The sequence below is a fragment of the Manis pentadactyla genome, chromosome 6 (genome assembly GCF_030020395.1).
Source record: "Manis pentadactyla isolate mManPen7 chromosome 6, mManPen7.hap1, whole genome shotgun sequence".
NCBI classification, from domain to species: domain Eukaryota; kingdom Metazoa; phylum Chordata; class Mammalia; order Pholidota; family Manidae; genus Manis; species Manis pentadactyla.
In genome coordinates, this window is record NC_080024.1 from 56,550,469 (window position 1) to 56,567,200 (window position 16,732).

The following is a 16,732-nucleotide window of genomic DNA, read 5'->3' on the forward strand; positions in this document are numbered from 1 at the left end:
TCAAGTCCTGTTTAGGCTGATGATATCCCTGGTCATATCTCCTGCCTTCACTTCTCTGTTTTAGGCTCAATTCTTCTCCTTTACACCCAATCAGATCCTGCCTAGCAGTGTTCCCATTTCATCCAAGATGACCCTTAAGGTCATATTGATCCCTCTTTCCTCTATTCTTACAGCAGATTGAATGAAATTTAGCCTAAATTTATGCACGTTGGTGCTTATTTCCTCAGTAAGATTTTAAGTTTTTCAAAACTGTATCTTGTACTCCTTCCCTCCCTACTCTCAAGCAGATCTAGAGAAATAGCAAGAGTCTAATGGTTATTAAATATTAGAAGTCTATAAATGTATTCTTTTGGGGAGAAAAACTGACATAAGTGACAAATAAGTGATAGCATTTCAGATCTATTGCCTTACAAAATTGTAGCTATTATCATTCTCTTCAGTAAGTGCTCATTGACCTTTTTCAGGGTCTATAGCATTTTATTAAGTGATAGAGTTCTTATAAAATTTAGAATATTGAGAGAAATCAGAAACCTGAAAATCTGTTTACAAATTTAGCATGATCTGGTTACATTATTAGGCTGAATAACACAGGCATGGACACATAAATAGTAGGTACACTGTATATTAAATGGGTAAATACAAGTGAAAGTTGGGAACAATGGTAAGGTGTCAGTATGGTATGATATTGCATTAACCAGAGTGATTTCACTCTGGCAGATGGATTTCAAGTAGGTTCTGACTTAAGATTATGAAAACACAAGACTGGCCCAGTAAGAACAGGTTGAGTTCAGGATCAGAGACAGAATACACAGGAAGGCAAAATGGGGAAGTCCAGGGATATAGACTTAAACCAGAAAACAGGCTCAATTCAAGATTATGTCCTTCTCTCATCAAGTTAAGTTAATGTTATATTTGTAAATATACTGTGTCATTTGCTCATATAATAGCTGGCATTGACATAATGGTTACATTTCTCATTTTGAATTTTAAACTGCAAAGGACAGTGATTGGATGTGCAGATGTTACTGTTTTCCTGCCTCTGGAATTGTTCTGCCTCACCCCAACTCCAGCATTTTGTTACCTTTGCCTTTCAGCCATGCACACCGCTGACATCTGCTCTAGCTGCCTGCCATTGCAAATGTTGGCCACTAACACTTGAGCTGACTTAGATGCCTTGATACACTCTCATGTCCCTGGTATGTGGTAGCACTCATTGAAAAGATGCATCCCTTTCCCTTCTCATGGAGGCCATGGAGAACTGTGGAAAGAGCCTGAAATTTGGAGTGAGATATGGGTTGAATTCTGATTTTCCACTCACTCAACATGTGACTTTGCAATTTTCTTGTCATCTTGGACTTTTCTCTACATATGTAAAGAGAGGGGCATTAGTTCTTACCTTTGAGGTTTGGTGGGGGGATTATAATAATAGGCATTCCAGATACATAGCCTAGCTTCTGCCAGAACAGGTGCTTCTCATCATTGTTTCCCAATGTATGATCCCTTGGACACTTCCTCAGAATCACTTAAAATACAAATTCTGGTAGTTGCCCTAGGCCTATTCAACTCAAACGTATAGGGATCAGCTGAGAGTCTACATTTTAAGCAAATTTACCAGATGACTCCTATGCACTCTGAGTTTGAGAATTCCTGGCATAGGTAGTCATTCTCCTCTCTTCTTCCCTTTCTGTCTCCTTTTCTCTCCTTTTCTTTTTTTTCTCTCCTTTATCTCATTTAACAATGCAGTGTGCATGAGGTATGTCCCTTGTCAGGTTATTTTCACCTTTCATAGTTTCATTTTGCTATTAGGTAAAAAGAAAATTGCCTACTTCTCCAGTCGCTGCTTAGAATTAATCATTAAAATGGTATCAATCACTTAGAAAAGGCACACACACAAATTATAACTATAATAGAAATAGAGTTGTTGAAGGGTTCCTTGTTTATTAAGAACAAGATGTAGTAATATTTATGTGTTTCTAATAATGGGAGGTGAATTATTCCAGGGCTAGGACTAAAGTGAGGAAGGCACTTGCCTCAGATGCAAACTTTAAGACTTTAAAGAGATGCCCAAAATTCAGTTATCAATATAAACAATATCTTATTTAAATATTTCAAAAAAGTCAAAATCACTTAAAAAATTTGTGGTGGACAAAATATTAAAATTTGCAAAGAAGGTCAGTATTAAAAAGGTTTTCCCTTTTGTGTCAAGTTTCAGTATGGCTTGCCATGGCAGGTACTGATATAAAATATTGCATTAACATATTGTTTATACTAATTATTGAAATTTCTGGTGCCCTCTTAAACTCTACATCTGAGGTCTTGCTCACCTCACTGTAGTCCTGGCCCTGGTTTATCTCCATGCTGAATCATTTCAGTGTTTAATTAGCTAAAACAAAATGGTCCATTTCCATCCACTTTGAGCCACAATCTCTACTTAAACTTCTTACATGACATTTTTACAATTACCCTATTTTTGATATAGATACTGAGAAATGTCCACATTTTGAGAATGTCAGTATGGATGTTAGGGATTCAGATATGTCTCAGAAGAAAATATCATTTTTCAAATAACAGTGTCATCTGAAGATTCTGTCAGGTAGAAGTAGCAAGACAAGAAAGCCATGGTTTAAGGCTCATTTCCAATTGTTCTCAGTAAGAACTGGAAAACTGGGAGCCAACAAAGAAAGGAAAACATTCAAGTAGATCAGAATCAGTCTGGCAAGAGAAGTGATCACGGAAGGAGATTTTTGTATAATTAAATGTCAGTTTGCATTTTGAAATATTGCCTGCTGCCTCCCACTCAATCACCAAGTGAAATGAGAGGGAATATTCTCTATGCAAACCCAGAACAGACAGCCACAATTGTTAGCTTCTGCACGAAGGATGAGCCGTAGATCAGAAGGATCAGAGCAGATCATTTTCCCAAGGCTATAAAATTTTGCCGACAAATTAACTTACATGTTATTATTTCCCTCCATAAGAAAAGCAAATAAGTAAAAGAAAAAATGAAGCTGTATATATTTGTGGAGTTTTAGAACAGGGTGGAATTTTAGAGGTCATCTAGTTCAGTCTCCTTCCTTTACAGAAGAGGAATTTGATGCCCAGACAGATGAGGTCACTCAAGGTCACTCAGCTTATCAAGTGACTGACAGAGCTGTCACTTTCTTCCACATGGTGTGGGAGCATTTGTGAGGTTGAGAAGCAGGGGAGTGGTGCTGTATGAGGTGGTGCCCATCTCCTGTTCCTTGTAGGCAAATGGCCTAGAAGCCTTTAGGTCTGTTGGGGTGGGACTAGGAAATGGAGAGCACCCTTGGGTAAATGCCCAGGACTAGCTAAACACATATGTTTCTTACTCTTCCTTTTTACTTCTTTTTTTATCATTGTACCAATTACACAAATGCCAAATTTACAGAATCAGAGTCTATAGAGGCATAGTTTGGACATACAGATTTTGGTAAAAGTTCCCTGGGTGTTTTTCATGTGTGCTTGTATTAAAAATGGCTGCATTAGCGATTCATTCCTTTCTGACAGAAAAGTCTTTATCAGTCGAAAACAGTTTAATCAATTCAAGGGTAGGCTTGAGGGGCAATGCAGAACAAAACATAAGAGTCCTTAGAAAAGTAATCTATGAAAAGGCAAAGAGGGAAATTCTTCAAAAGCAAATATTGCCTCTTTTCAGTTTTGTCCAGTCAATGTAAGAATGGGAGGAACTTAGGTCCATAGCTAACAGCCTTACAAGGAATTTTCTTTCTGTGCTCATAACCAGACTAAGCTCTCAAACGCCCCTCTTGGAGCTACTCAAGAGTCTTATATGACCCTCTTGTCGTGGAACATAATGCTGAATAATTTAACATGACAGAATGGTTTCAAATTGTTGTTTTTTATCTTTTTCTAACCTCTCAGAGGTAAAGAATTGAGTTAATCACACTCCTCAAGTCATATTGCTAACACTCATCACTGGTTTGTGAGATCCTTTCTTGTATTTATTTATTTCCTTTTATTCTCATTTCTCCCCCTTCCATCCCCAAATAGGCAAACATTCTTGTGTGTTTGGCAAGGGTCCTTTTAAAATTACCCCAACATACTATGAATGTGTTTGCTATTATACTGTATGTTATGTTCCTCATTTGGGTTATTGAGGGGAGAAGAGAAAGAAGGAAAAGCTTGGTAGATGCTTCAGTGCATCTTTCAACAAACATTTGTGGAGATGGAAGGAGATTTCAAAATGCTGTAGGTCCTCTACAAAATGTAATTGGTCCTCTCCTAGTTTTTCTTGGTGGCTTAACATCATGTGAATCTCTCTTGTTGATATGAACATAGTGTTCCAGGAATTCAAATAGCAAATCCAGTCCAGCCCAGGTAGTTGATCCCTACCACCCATTGCCCGGTCTGTGTCACTTTTCACTCAGTCCCCAAGTACAGAGGACAGTTGATTTCCAGCTACCTATAAACTGAAAATACCTTGTTTGCATTTATGCACTTGAAAACATGGAATTAGTCTACAGCCCGATGTAGTCACCTAAAGGTAAAGATTTGTTTGAATGGCTGAATATACTATGCAGGCTGTTCTTTTTCTAATTCTTTTCTGAGTGTTTATCAGTGATTTTAGCAACTTCATAATTTTGAAATTAAGAATTTAAAAATAGGAGATGTACTTCATGAACATTTTATAGAGAAAATTTAACAGTTACTCTTGGGGACAACAAATAAATTTGGCTCTCCTCATTTTTCCAGTTTTCTCCTATAATAGAATTAAATCAAAGTCAGTCATTTCTTTCAGGGCCAAAGTGAGAAAATAAAGACTTTAAATGTCATCACATGGAACATCAGAGGCAGTGGAGTTATTAGGAAAGAAATTTTAAGATCAATTTGAAAAGGGCAAAAGACCATTTAAATGAAAATCAATGTGGAAAGAACAAGTAGTCAGAAGTGGCATAAATTAGAAGTTCAAGCAAAGTCAACTCTCTTGTCATCAGACTCTTATTCTTATTCATCCATTTTCTGGGTCATCTTCTCCTGCCTTCTCTGTTTTACATCAGTTCCCACTAGCAGTGGGGTGATGACATAACGAACTTGGAGGTTCCTCTTTCCTTTGAAACCTGGAGGGTTATTCTTGCCCCCAGGAACACTAGGACACTCATTTTCAACAAGGCATTTTTTTTTCTTTTGTGTTCTGAGCAGTTTCTGATTTTGACTCTTATAATCAAAACCTGACAATCTCAATTGCTCTGATATTTGAGTCTTCGTGGCCTGTTCTTCTCATTATTGTCTTTTATATACCTGACCTTCTTCTCAGTAATTGGGTTACCTTCTGCTTGTGGTTCCTTAGGGATTAATTTCTCCAACAGGGCTTGTGGGGTCATTTCCTGGCAGCGCATCACACCCACGAAGCTGACAGCTTTGAATCTTGAGCTGGTGTTCTAAATTCTTAAGGGAGCCTTGAGAATTGCTGTTTTCTTCTCATGTTACTCTTAAGTACATTACAGTTGCTGTGTGCTTTGACCCAATAGAACACAATCCCTTGTCTAGTCTATCTTTGTTCCCTATTAGTAACAGTTCTTGTAATAGGGTATCTACAAGGCGAAGATAAGAACCTGCCAAAGGATCAGATAAAATTACTCATAGAAGGTGCTCACTTCAAAATCACTGTCTCCAAATTAACAATTACCTAAGTGTGTGTGTGCATGTGTACACATACAGCATTAACTTTCAATTTTTCCAGACCAGTTTTAAAATACTAAAGCAGAAGAAATAAATGAAAATCACATTATTGTCAAAAGTTAGTTTCTAATGCAAAAGGGTAATTATCAGGGCTGGAATCCTTGTAGGAAAGCTTATATTCTATTTTTGAATGCCCACAGATGTTAAAACTTTGCACCTGCTGCACAATTAATACAACTTCTTTGACTTTTGAAAGAACAAATGAGAAATGATACTTAAGTTTTGTTCCAGTAAATTAATTATAGTGCCATCCTTTATCTGACAGTTACTCACAGTTTCACAGCAATTTATCTTTTAGCTTTCAGAATGGTGGTACAGACAAACCTCTAGTATACAAATTTTGTAGGTGAAGAGAGAAGTTGACTAGAAAAGCTGCATGGAGGTTATTTACCAAATGTGTGTTCTGCTCCTCTACAGTCAGAATACAGAAAAAAAAAGCTGGGTGGCCCAGTCATCTTGCCTTTGATTCTAAGATTACACAGGAATGGTCTCTAAGATATAACCCAGTCCCTTCCAGTAAGTTGAAGGGGAGGGCATTTCATCACCATGGTTAGGAAGGAGTATTTTACTGTCTTACAAGCACCTTTCCTGCTTCATCTTACCTCCTCTTCCTTGACTTTGCATGTAACTGTCTAGTAGTGGCTATAGCCATTTACACAGTCACCTCTTATGTTCTTAACCACATTGAGATCATATTGTTTTTTAGGCTTCTATTCTTTCTTCTTTTGTATGTTATGTGTAAAACCATATTGGCAATTACAAAATTATTTTTTAAAATTAAGAGTTTCTATAACATAAGGTAGGAAAGGATTTTTCTAAGCTAAAGACAGCAATCATAAGTAAATGAAAGGGTGGATAGATTTGATGATATGAACAATAAAAACTTAAATATATCTGAAAATTATCATGAACAAAATAAGGTAATGAAATGGAAAAGTATTTGCAGTAGAAGAAAGAGTTAATGTGTTTATTTTTGTTGAGGTACATACAATAAAATGTACAAATCTTAGTGTACAGCTTGATGAATTTTGATATGTGTGTATACCTGGGTAACCATTGCTCTGATCAAGATACCAAACTTTCTCACTAATTTTAGTGTGTTAATGTATTTAATGTACAACAAAATTATTTAAATCAGTAAGAGACAGATCCAATTTAAAAAGAAAAGCTCATGACTAGGAAATACACAAATAAAAGCTATAATACATGGTCAATAGGCATATGAAAAACTGCGCAATTATGCTAGTAATCACATAAGTGCATTTGAAAACATGCTGTACTTGTCAGATGCACTAGGAGTTCTTTAAACAGCTTTCTCAGTGTTATTAAGGGTGCAGGGATATAAACATTCTACTACACTGCTGGTAGGAGTATAAATTGATATAGCTTATTTAGAGGCCAAATAGACAAAACGTATCTAAAGAGGACCTAGGAATTATATTTCCCAGAATTTATCCTAAGGGAATGATCATGAATATGTGTGTATATATATAAAGCTGAAAACAATATTTTCCAGGAATATTTAAAAGAGTCAAAAATTGAAAAAACATTGTCATACTCCCATCCTCAGGTTCCAGGGGAAATAAAATAATTTTAAGTGATCCTTGATTCCCTCAGATCTGCAGGTATTTGAAAAAAATGTCTACCAAGGGCTCAGGCATTACCCAAGGTTCCTGAGGTCTTGCCCTTGTACTCCTGGGGTCCTCATATCTGAGGAATGAGACTCTAGTTTGGCTAAATTATTTCTATTTTGTGAATATTTTTCTGTCATTAGTACTGATGTTAAAGATAAATATCTAATGCTTAGGAAGATGTTCATGATATATTAAGTGAAAAAACAAGATATCAAATTATATGTAATCATATTTTTATAAATATATAGTCACATTGAAAATTTAGAAAACATACCTTAAATTAGAATGCATATCTCTGATGGTGAGTTTGAGGGGTATTGATTTTCATTTTTATGATATTTTGCAAATGTTCTATGTTGAACACATTACTTCTTAAACATCTATTGAAGTAAAATATACATCTTGGAAAGAACACCTGTTCTGTACAGCATGATGAATTTTTGCAAACAGACCACACCTGTTTAACCAGCACCCAGCTTGAGACATAGAACACTATCAGTCCATTTTGTACTCACGTCACATCATTACCTATCCCTCAACACCACTGCCACCTCCAAGGTGATTTTTGCCTGACTTCTAACATCATTTATTAATTTTGCATAGTTTTGTACCTCATATAAATAGATGGAATCACACAATTTATAATCTCTTGATCTGGCTTCATTTGCTTAATATTATTGAGATTCATCCATATTGTTGCATATTGATATAAATCATTCATTCTTATTGCTGTATGTTATTCCCTTGTGGGAATTACTGTAGTATAATGTATTTACCCATTTTACTGTTGATGGGCATTTGTATACTTTTCAGTGTGGGTTTATTTGAATAGTACTTCTCTGAACATCCTAGTGAATATTGTACATTTGTTGCACATACCTACATATTTCTGTTGGATATACACCTTAGAGTAGAATTGCTGGGTCTGAGACTGTGCCCAGCATAGTAACTATCTCAAGTTTTTGAAGTTGTTTGAGTTTATAATTCACTGGCCATATGTCAGTTTTTGCTGCTTCACGTCCTCACCAAGCACTTTGTGTTTTCCATCATTTTCATCTTAACTGTTCTGGAGGTTTTATATTGTGGTTTTAATTTACTTTCCTCAAATGAGGCTAAGAACCTTGCCATACATTTATTGGATATTTGGATATTGTCTTCTGTGAACTCAGCGATTTTGCTCATTTTTCTACTGAGTTTTCTGTCCTACTGATTTGAAAGGGTTTTCACATATATTCTGGATGCTAGTCCTTTGTTGGATATATGTGTTGCCAATGTATCTTCCCTCTCTGGAGTGCCTTTTAGATCTCTTAATAATATCTTTTGATGAAGAAGCATTTTTAATTTTAATGTATTCCAATTTATAGTTTTTCCTATTATGTATGGTTAATACTTTACATGTCCTTTACTATTACAAAGTTATGATAATGTCCTTTTATCTTTTCCTTTAAGAAAGCTTTATTATTTTTCCTATACCATTTAAATTTTCAATCCTTCTAAAACTGATACACAAAGTGAGGTAAGGATCAAGATACTTTTTTCTAATATGAATATCCAGTCAACCCATCACATTTATTGAAATGACTTACGTTTCACCACTGCATTATCATCTTTATCGTTGATGAGGTGATAGTATATATATATCTGTGCTTCCTTCTGTTCCATTGGTTATATTTTTCTTGGGCCATAACCAAACTGTCTTGATTACCAGAGCCTCATGACAGGCTGTGGTGTCTGGTGGTGTGAGTCCTCTAGCTTTATTGTCCTTCAGAATTGCCTTGGCCAACCTTGGCTCTTTGAGCTTCCATATATGTTTTAGAATCATGCTGTTAGTTTCCAAAACATAATCTTGGGGATATTTTGTCAAGACTGCATTGAATCTACAGTTTAATTGGGGAGAATAAGCACATTACTTTGTGATAAGAAAATGCAAAGTGATTTTAAAAAATGCTAAAACACTACTAGGTCAAGAATTTTAATCAGTTTCTTTTCCAAAAGGAAGATATCTCTTTTAAAAGTTCAATTATAGATATATGCAAGGCAAATATATTTTAGATGTATTCTAGTAGATATTAAAGTAACAGTCCAATCTAGTTATTGGTCCTTTAGAGAAATCATAAGATTTCAACATCTATATCTTTTTGTAAAAATGTGGAGAAAGTATATTAGATCACCCTGGGATGCATTTTTTCTTCCTTAGGTTGGGCCAAGGTGTCAGAAAAGGTGTCAGAAAAGGCATTGATCTACATAGACTTCAACTGTTGGACCTTCTGAAGGCCAAGACCATATTAATTGTCACCTTTTTACTGGAGCTGTACTTCAGCTGAATTAATTATAAAAATTATGTCATTTTACCAAAGTTAACAGAGCATCTTTTAAGTGCTAGGCATCTGGTGGCTTAGGATCTATAATAATGAGTGAGAATAAGATAACTTGTGTTATTTACATTTAGGTAACTCAGATGCCCCAGCCCATTTACCCATCACATGACCTAATTCAATGTAGTTCAAATCTCTTCTCTACTTGGTGCAAGGAATTCTAGTATTTTACCAACTTGCTGTTCTTACATTTTTTTTTTGAATCCCGAGATACTCCAAGCCAGTTGTTGTTTGACATCTTACCCAGCTTGCCTGGTTCTAGACTGAATGATCAGCATCATTGTCTTGCTGATCACCCACATCCCTCAGCTCCAAGCTGCTGCTCCCCATGCACGGCTTTAACCCCAGGTGCCCTTCCAGACTCACATAGTTCCCCATAGTAATAGGAAGATCAGCTGTGATGTTTGCATGATTTCACCAATGGCTTCAGAATTTTTTTAAAAAGGAAATAAAAGTGGAGAACTCCATACTGGTTATTAGATATAGAAGTTCTTTGAGTTCACAGACCAAAGCCTTCCACAAGTGATCTCTATTGTGCAGTCTTCTCTGCCCAGTCTTAGGCTGGTCCTTATGTTTCAAGGATCAATTTACCTCCCCACAAAGGGAATGCCTGAAACAAGTCTCTCATACCTGAATCATAGATCCCCTGACTCCCAGGCTCAGAGACAGTGACAGGCTCATCCCTGTACCTATTTCCTGCTCCCATCAATCTTCTGGTGAGACCGACAGTAGAAAAATCTCTTCCTTTGTGGTTATCCCACACCCATCCACAGAGGTATGGTCCTTCCCATTAGTTCCTAAGATAATTCAGAACACCAGAACTTTTCTTGAGTTTATCAATCTGGAATAGCCCCAAGTATGGGGCTTATGCAGTTTAGTTGGAGCTTCAGCAATCCTAGGTCATTCTTCTTTCTAACGTAAGATGTGTTCCCATCCTTCCTGTGGCTGCCAGTCTCCACTGATTTCTGAGGGTTAACTCCTTGAACAAGAAATCACTCATCTCCCAGTAATTACAAAAACTTTCATGGACAATACAACTTAAATCCACTTACAGAAAAGAAATATTTTGTGAAAGAAAAGATAATTTGGAGAGATGCAACGGTGCACAGTGAAGAGAGTCTTTTATATGATTACGTAAAGCAGATTAAGCTCTGTGGAGCCAGATTATCTCCAGAGGCTCCATTACAGAATAGAATCCATGCTTTTCCTACATGTGTCACATAACAGAATGATCCTCTGAGATGTTTTCCCCAAAACAAAGGAGCACTATGGTCCTAAAACTGAATTCCAATCTTTTCCTCAAGGGAAACAAATTTCTAGAAGCATTAAAATGTCACTTTTTCTTATTTAGCAATTAGTGTCAAAATCTCTTGGGGCTCACATTAGGTCAGAGCACCCTGTTATGATCTATTTCATTAGTACTCAGCAAAGTGCCAGTAGGTGATCAGAAAAAGAAAATCTGAGACAGATGAGCTGTCTAGTGAAATCAAATACTAAGAATAATTTCAATCCAATATAATAAAGCTAAAATGCTGTAGAAATATGCTGAGTACTTTGGGGACGGCTTTGCAAATAATTTTCCATAGTAGTTCTCATGAACATTTAGCAGCAAAGTGATTGCTTCTTCTAGTTTATTTTAAACTATTAAACTTTTAAATTTTATTCATTTCTTTAACTACTCTAGGGCCAAGGATAGCATATATAGTCAGCATTTGGTAATGATTGCTTGGTTAAATTGAACCAAATATATCCTCCCATATTTGGATCCAATTATGTAATAAATACTGAAATATACCACAAAATGAACATACTGTACTGACCTCTTCATTCTTCCCCAAAACTCTGTATTTGGAAGAAAGTTGTTTGTAGTATGGAATCCAAGAACTCGACTTTTTACTGTCCTTTGAAGTAGGAGTTTAGAAATTAGGACCAGATATTGACAACATAACAAAGTGAGCAAGAATCAGTGTCAGAGTCCTGCATCTTTCCTTCTGTGTGCTTTGATCTTGCTCAATTCTTCCCACTGGACCCAGTGTTCCATTTCCTGTGAGAGCTGACTTCAGAAAAGAGCAAATAGATGGCCATTGGCACAATGTGCCCATGTTAGTGTGTGACTACTCCAATAGAACTAGAGCTTTAAATTTTGTTTTCAATTAAGGAATGAAGAAGTTTGCCTTAAATATTTGGAATTTTAGTTTGCAAATGAGTGGTTGTATTTTTTTCCTTTGAGGTGTGCACTGTTACCTCAAGGTCTAAACAGCTGTGTACTCAGCCTACCTATAAGCTGAAATTATTGGAAAACATTGAACTTGGTCACTGTATTCACAACTCTTGCTATACATACAACTCACACACATACATACACCATGCATTCATTTATTCAACAAACATTTTTTAAGTGCCTACTTTATACTAATCACAATTTTAGATGCTGGGGATTTGAAGACAATACACAAGTTCTTTCCTCAAGGAACTTGAAATCTAGCAAGGAAGGAAAGTGTAGAATTTTCTATAGTGTTTATTACACTTTGTCATAATTTCCTGTTTACTACTCTGTGTTTCTCATTAGACCATCAAGTCCCCTCAGGCCGGCATCTTATTCCCCTTACTCATTATAGTTTCCCTAACATTGTGTCCTCTGCCTCAATAGTCAATAAACACTTACTGAAATGAGTAAGTAAAACTATATAAATATAGTAAAACTATATAAAAATTAAAATGATACAAAGTTTGGGTGTCATGCTTGCTGTATGAGTGAGATGCTTCCGGATACAGAGGTAGGAAGAAATCCTGGCAAGAGAGAAGCCCCCTGAGGACTCTAAGGAGTGACGGGGAAGACGTCTTAGGTTTAGCAGTTAGGAAGGGTTTACAGTGACTTTTCAGGAGGAAGTACTAAACTGGGAAATGAGTTGTGATCCAGGTTGTTAGGGGTTAAGGAATGAGTGAAAAATGGCTAAAACTGATTGACTTGAGTTGGAGAATGAGGTAATAGATCCACGGTGTGGGGGCAGAGCCTCTTCACACTTACACAGAAGTGAGGAAATCGCCTCCCCTGTTCTCCATCTGATGTGGCAACTCTATGTCAAGGAATATAATTATCCAAATGTGTAGCAGAGATGTCTTTACCTCTGAATCAGTTTTCTGTTATTTTCAATCTGTTATAGTCTGTTATATAAAATAACTGGATAACTACGCCAGTAAGGGCCAGTCCTAAGTATAAAAGTTTCCTTATGCATTGTGTCCTGGTCATTGAAAAATCACTCCTTTGGTTAGTCACTGACTATCCGCGTCAACTCTTTTTCGCAAAAGCAGCAACTCAAGGACCAACCTTCTCAATCTCTGGCCTGTACTAAAATATCTCATTCTATCATAGATGTTAATGAATGGCCATCAAAGCTGAGAGAATAATACAAAAAGAGCATAGAGTGCTTGCTCTGGTTATTACCCCTCTCACCCTAAGAGAAGCCTGAGTGAAAGTCCGAAGCAGAATGCTACCCTCAGATCTGTTTAAAATTGGATATTCCTGAAGGTCCTTCTGCCCTGTGCAAGTGAAACATATAATTTAAGACAGTCTGATTAAAAAAAAAAACAAGCCCTTTAAAATAGAAAGTGATATTTTTCTCTCTCCTTCCACTTAAACTCACAGTTACCTTTCCCTTAGCTAGAAAGTTGACAGACATATCACCACCACACATATTATAAGCCTAGAAATTATATCATCTCAGGCCAAAAGTGGTTGTTGAGACTCTGATATCTTCCCTCTCTACCACCTCTAGGTCCTTTTACCAAGACCTCTGGAACTAAATATATCTGGTTGTAAGTGGTTGTTAATGGGAGCTAAACTTATTTTTCCCCTGAGAGGTGAGGAAATGTGGTGAAGCCAGAACTAGAACTAATAAATTGGGACTTGATGGACGGGATGAATCCCCCCACCCCTCCACCCTCTGTGGATTCCAGACATTACAAACTCCCTAGTGTGGCCTTAGGGTATCATCTGTAAGTAAGAGTAACTCTGGGAGAAAGTAAAATAAAGATAAAGATTGTGAAGGGTTCAGATATTCTGAAGAAGTTTACAGGAGAATTCTAGAGTAGCTGTTAATTTCATTTTAAAGGCTTCTTTCTTGCTACTTAAAATATGTATATTTAAGGAAATCAAAAGCATGATTTATTTCTTAGACACTTGGCAATCAGAAAGGCATAGGTAAACTGGCTTTATCTTTTATAAGATAATACAAAGAAGTCATTATTTTTTTCAGGGTTCAGACCGAAAATGGAACGTTATGATATATGTCTTGTTTCTATGAAATACCGTGTGTTAATTAGCAATATGGGCAAGGCCAGCCACCTCCAAAGAGGTTAAATTTTCAGATTTAACCTGTCATCGGTCCTCAGTTGAGTCAAGAATCTTGGTTGCTTCAGTTGACATATAACACAGATTTCAGAGCCTCATGAGATGATGGCTGACCGAGTCTTGCAAGATTAAAAGTTATTGGTTTTCCTTATATGTTGTGATGGATTAGTTTTCTAGGTAAGGCATAGTATATTAATGATGAGCTCATTTAAAAAGTTCTTTATTTTTGTATTAATTAGTTCAGTTAATTCTTACTATAAAATTTAATATTTTTAAGAGAGAACACAAAGTAATATTTTGAACATAACTTTTATATGGCACTGATATTTTCTAAAGTTTCCTAAGAAAAAATGGCTTTGTGACACCATAATATTTTGGATTTAGGGGATAAAAGCGAAAATATCGATAAATGTGCAGTTAAATCAAATTTCAATTATAAATGAATTATTTTATGCAATGCAGCTGTAGGAATTGCTTAAACTTGTTTTATATATAGTTTGAATAAATTTTAAGGGAGAAAATTGCTTTTCTGGGGAGCTGAGAGGAATAGATTCATTTGGAAAATTTTGTGAAGTAGAGTTCCTTAAAATGGTGGCATTAAGATAAAGTATTTATAGCGCAGGTAGATTTTACATATCAACATTAGCAATTTCTAACCCTGAAAGTTATGATTTAGCCTATGGTGTTAAATAACACATAATGGCACTTTGCAAAGGGTGTATGATGTAAATAAGGAGCTCTTTTTGACATACTGTGTTCATAGAGTCATTAAGTATCTTCATGGTCATACCCTGTGCATAACTTAGTTCTGAGTTTTATACATTGAGCTGGTGAAAACTCCAAACAGGGACTAATCTTTCTTTGCTCCTTTCTTTCCATAGAGGTCCAAGCCAATTTGGATTAACAAGGCTGCTCAAAGCCAGTATCTTTCAACCCCTTCAGTTTTTCCCATAGGCAAAAATCCCTTATAAATCATGATTCTTTCTTTATCTGAATGCTTCATGCCTCATGGCACAGGACTGTCCACCTCAGCCAGTTCTTCCTCATGCATACCCCTTTCCCTTAGCTTCTGCCCAGTTAATCCCTGAGTATTTTGCTATAAGAGCATCTTTTCTTTATTCTAGTTGATAATTGAAAATATTGTCATATTCACACTGGTAAGTATGTGTGACGTAAAACATATATTGGTCTTTGCCCCCAGTTCCTGGCCAAGAGCTCCTAACATCCTAAATGATAAGAATGCTAGGAGCATCTCACTCTAAAGTTTGGTCTTTGACTCCAGTTTCTAACACAGGGCTCCTGAAACCCCTGTAATTTCCTGGGTGATAGGAGTGTCTTTTGTTGCAATAGACAACCCAGATGGGCTCCTGGATGGCTGCTAGATGAGGGGTGGTCACTGAAAGACCAAGCCATGATTAGGAATTTGGAATTTTCAGCCACTCCTCCCTATCTCTTGAGAAGGGAGAAGGGCTGAAAACTTTAATGATCAATCATACCTGTGTGATGATGCCTCCATAAGATCCCCAAAGTATGGGGTTCAGAGAGCTTCCAGACTGGTGATGTATGGAGACACGGGGGGAGTGGCACACCCGAGGGGGTATAGAAGCTTCACGTCCCTTCCCACATACCTTGCTCCTATATGTCTCTTCCATCTGCATGCTCATCTGTATCCTTTATCATATTCTTTAGTGAACTGTTATGCATAGGTAAGTGATTCCCTGAGTTCTCTGAGCTGCTCTAGCAAATTAATCAAACCTAAGGAAGGGGTCAGTGCAATATCTGATAATAGCCGACTGGTCAGAGGCACAAGTTTCAACCTGGGCTTGTAACACATCTGAAGTGGGGGGCACAGCAGTTTGTGGGACTGAGCTCTTAACCTGTGGGATGACACTGTCTACACAGAGAGAGAGTGTCAGAATTGAGTTACTTCGTAGGACACCCAGCTGGTGTTACAGAGAATTGCTTGCTGTGGGGGATACACCTCTGCACATTTGGTGACCTGAAGTGAAGTGTTCTGTGTGACTAGTAAAGGAGGCACCCAGGAAAGAAACACACAAGAGGGAAGAACTGTAGTTTTTTTTTTTAGGGAAAGTGTGAGTTTTTCCTAATACAATATGAAAATGCCAGTAATACTGCTATTAGCTAAAATGAAAAAAATGCATATGTTAAAGTGGACCTGAACATAATAAAAACCCAAGGTTACAGTCATTACCAAGGTTCTTAACATACGAAAAAGCCTCCTTTAAAATGTTCGCTTAGGTTGTAATCTATCACTATATCCTCAGCTAAGCAAATGAAAAAAACCACTTAAAAATAAAATTCCATCTTAGTCTGTTTTTATTTTTCCTATTTTCCAATTACTAGTTTACCATGGATTATATTTCTGTTATGTTGTATTTTAGATGTTCTGCATTTCAACCTTGTCAAAGATTAAGTTGATGTTTATCAGCTAATCTGGAAACCAAAATACAAGTTGTTGCACAACATCTACGAGAAAATATGTTCCAGTCCCCACCGGCTGACTTCTAAAGGGACTTCTGGAACACCACCTCCTGTAAGTTGCAGACACAGTGTGTTTTAGTCTGTGTTACCTCTTCCCAGGTTAGGACACCTGTCTGTTTGCAGGTGTGCAGGTTGCATGTATTATATGTACC

At 36.7% G+C, this 16,732-nt stretch overlaps 1 protein-coding gene across 4 annotated transcripts in view; it reads left to right on the plus strand.

Moving 5' to 3' along the window:
- ZNF385B (zinc finger protein 385B) overlaps positions 1-16,732 on the plus strand; it is a 427,842-nt gene that overhangs the window by 85,618 nt on the left and 325,492 nt on the right. For 3 of the 4 annotated variants that reach the window (XM_036879436.2, XM_036879434.2, XM_036879435.2), the window contains exon 2: positions 16,481-16,632. The exons of the other annotated variant lie outside the window; for it this stretch is intronic. The gene's annotated coding sequence lies outside the window, so the exon portion shown is untranslated. The remainder of the gene's footprint in view (positions 1-16,480; positions 16,633-16,732) is intronic. 4 annotated transcript variants of the gene reach the window in all.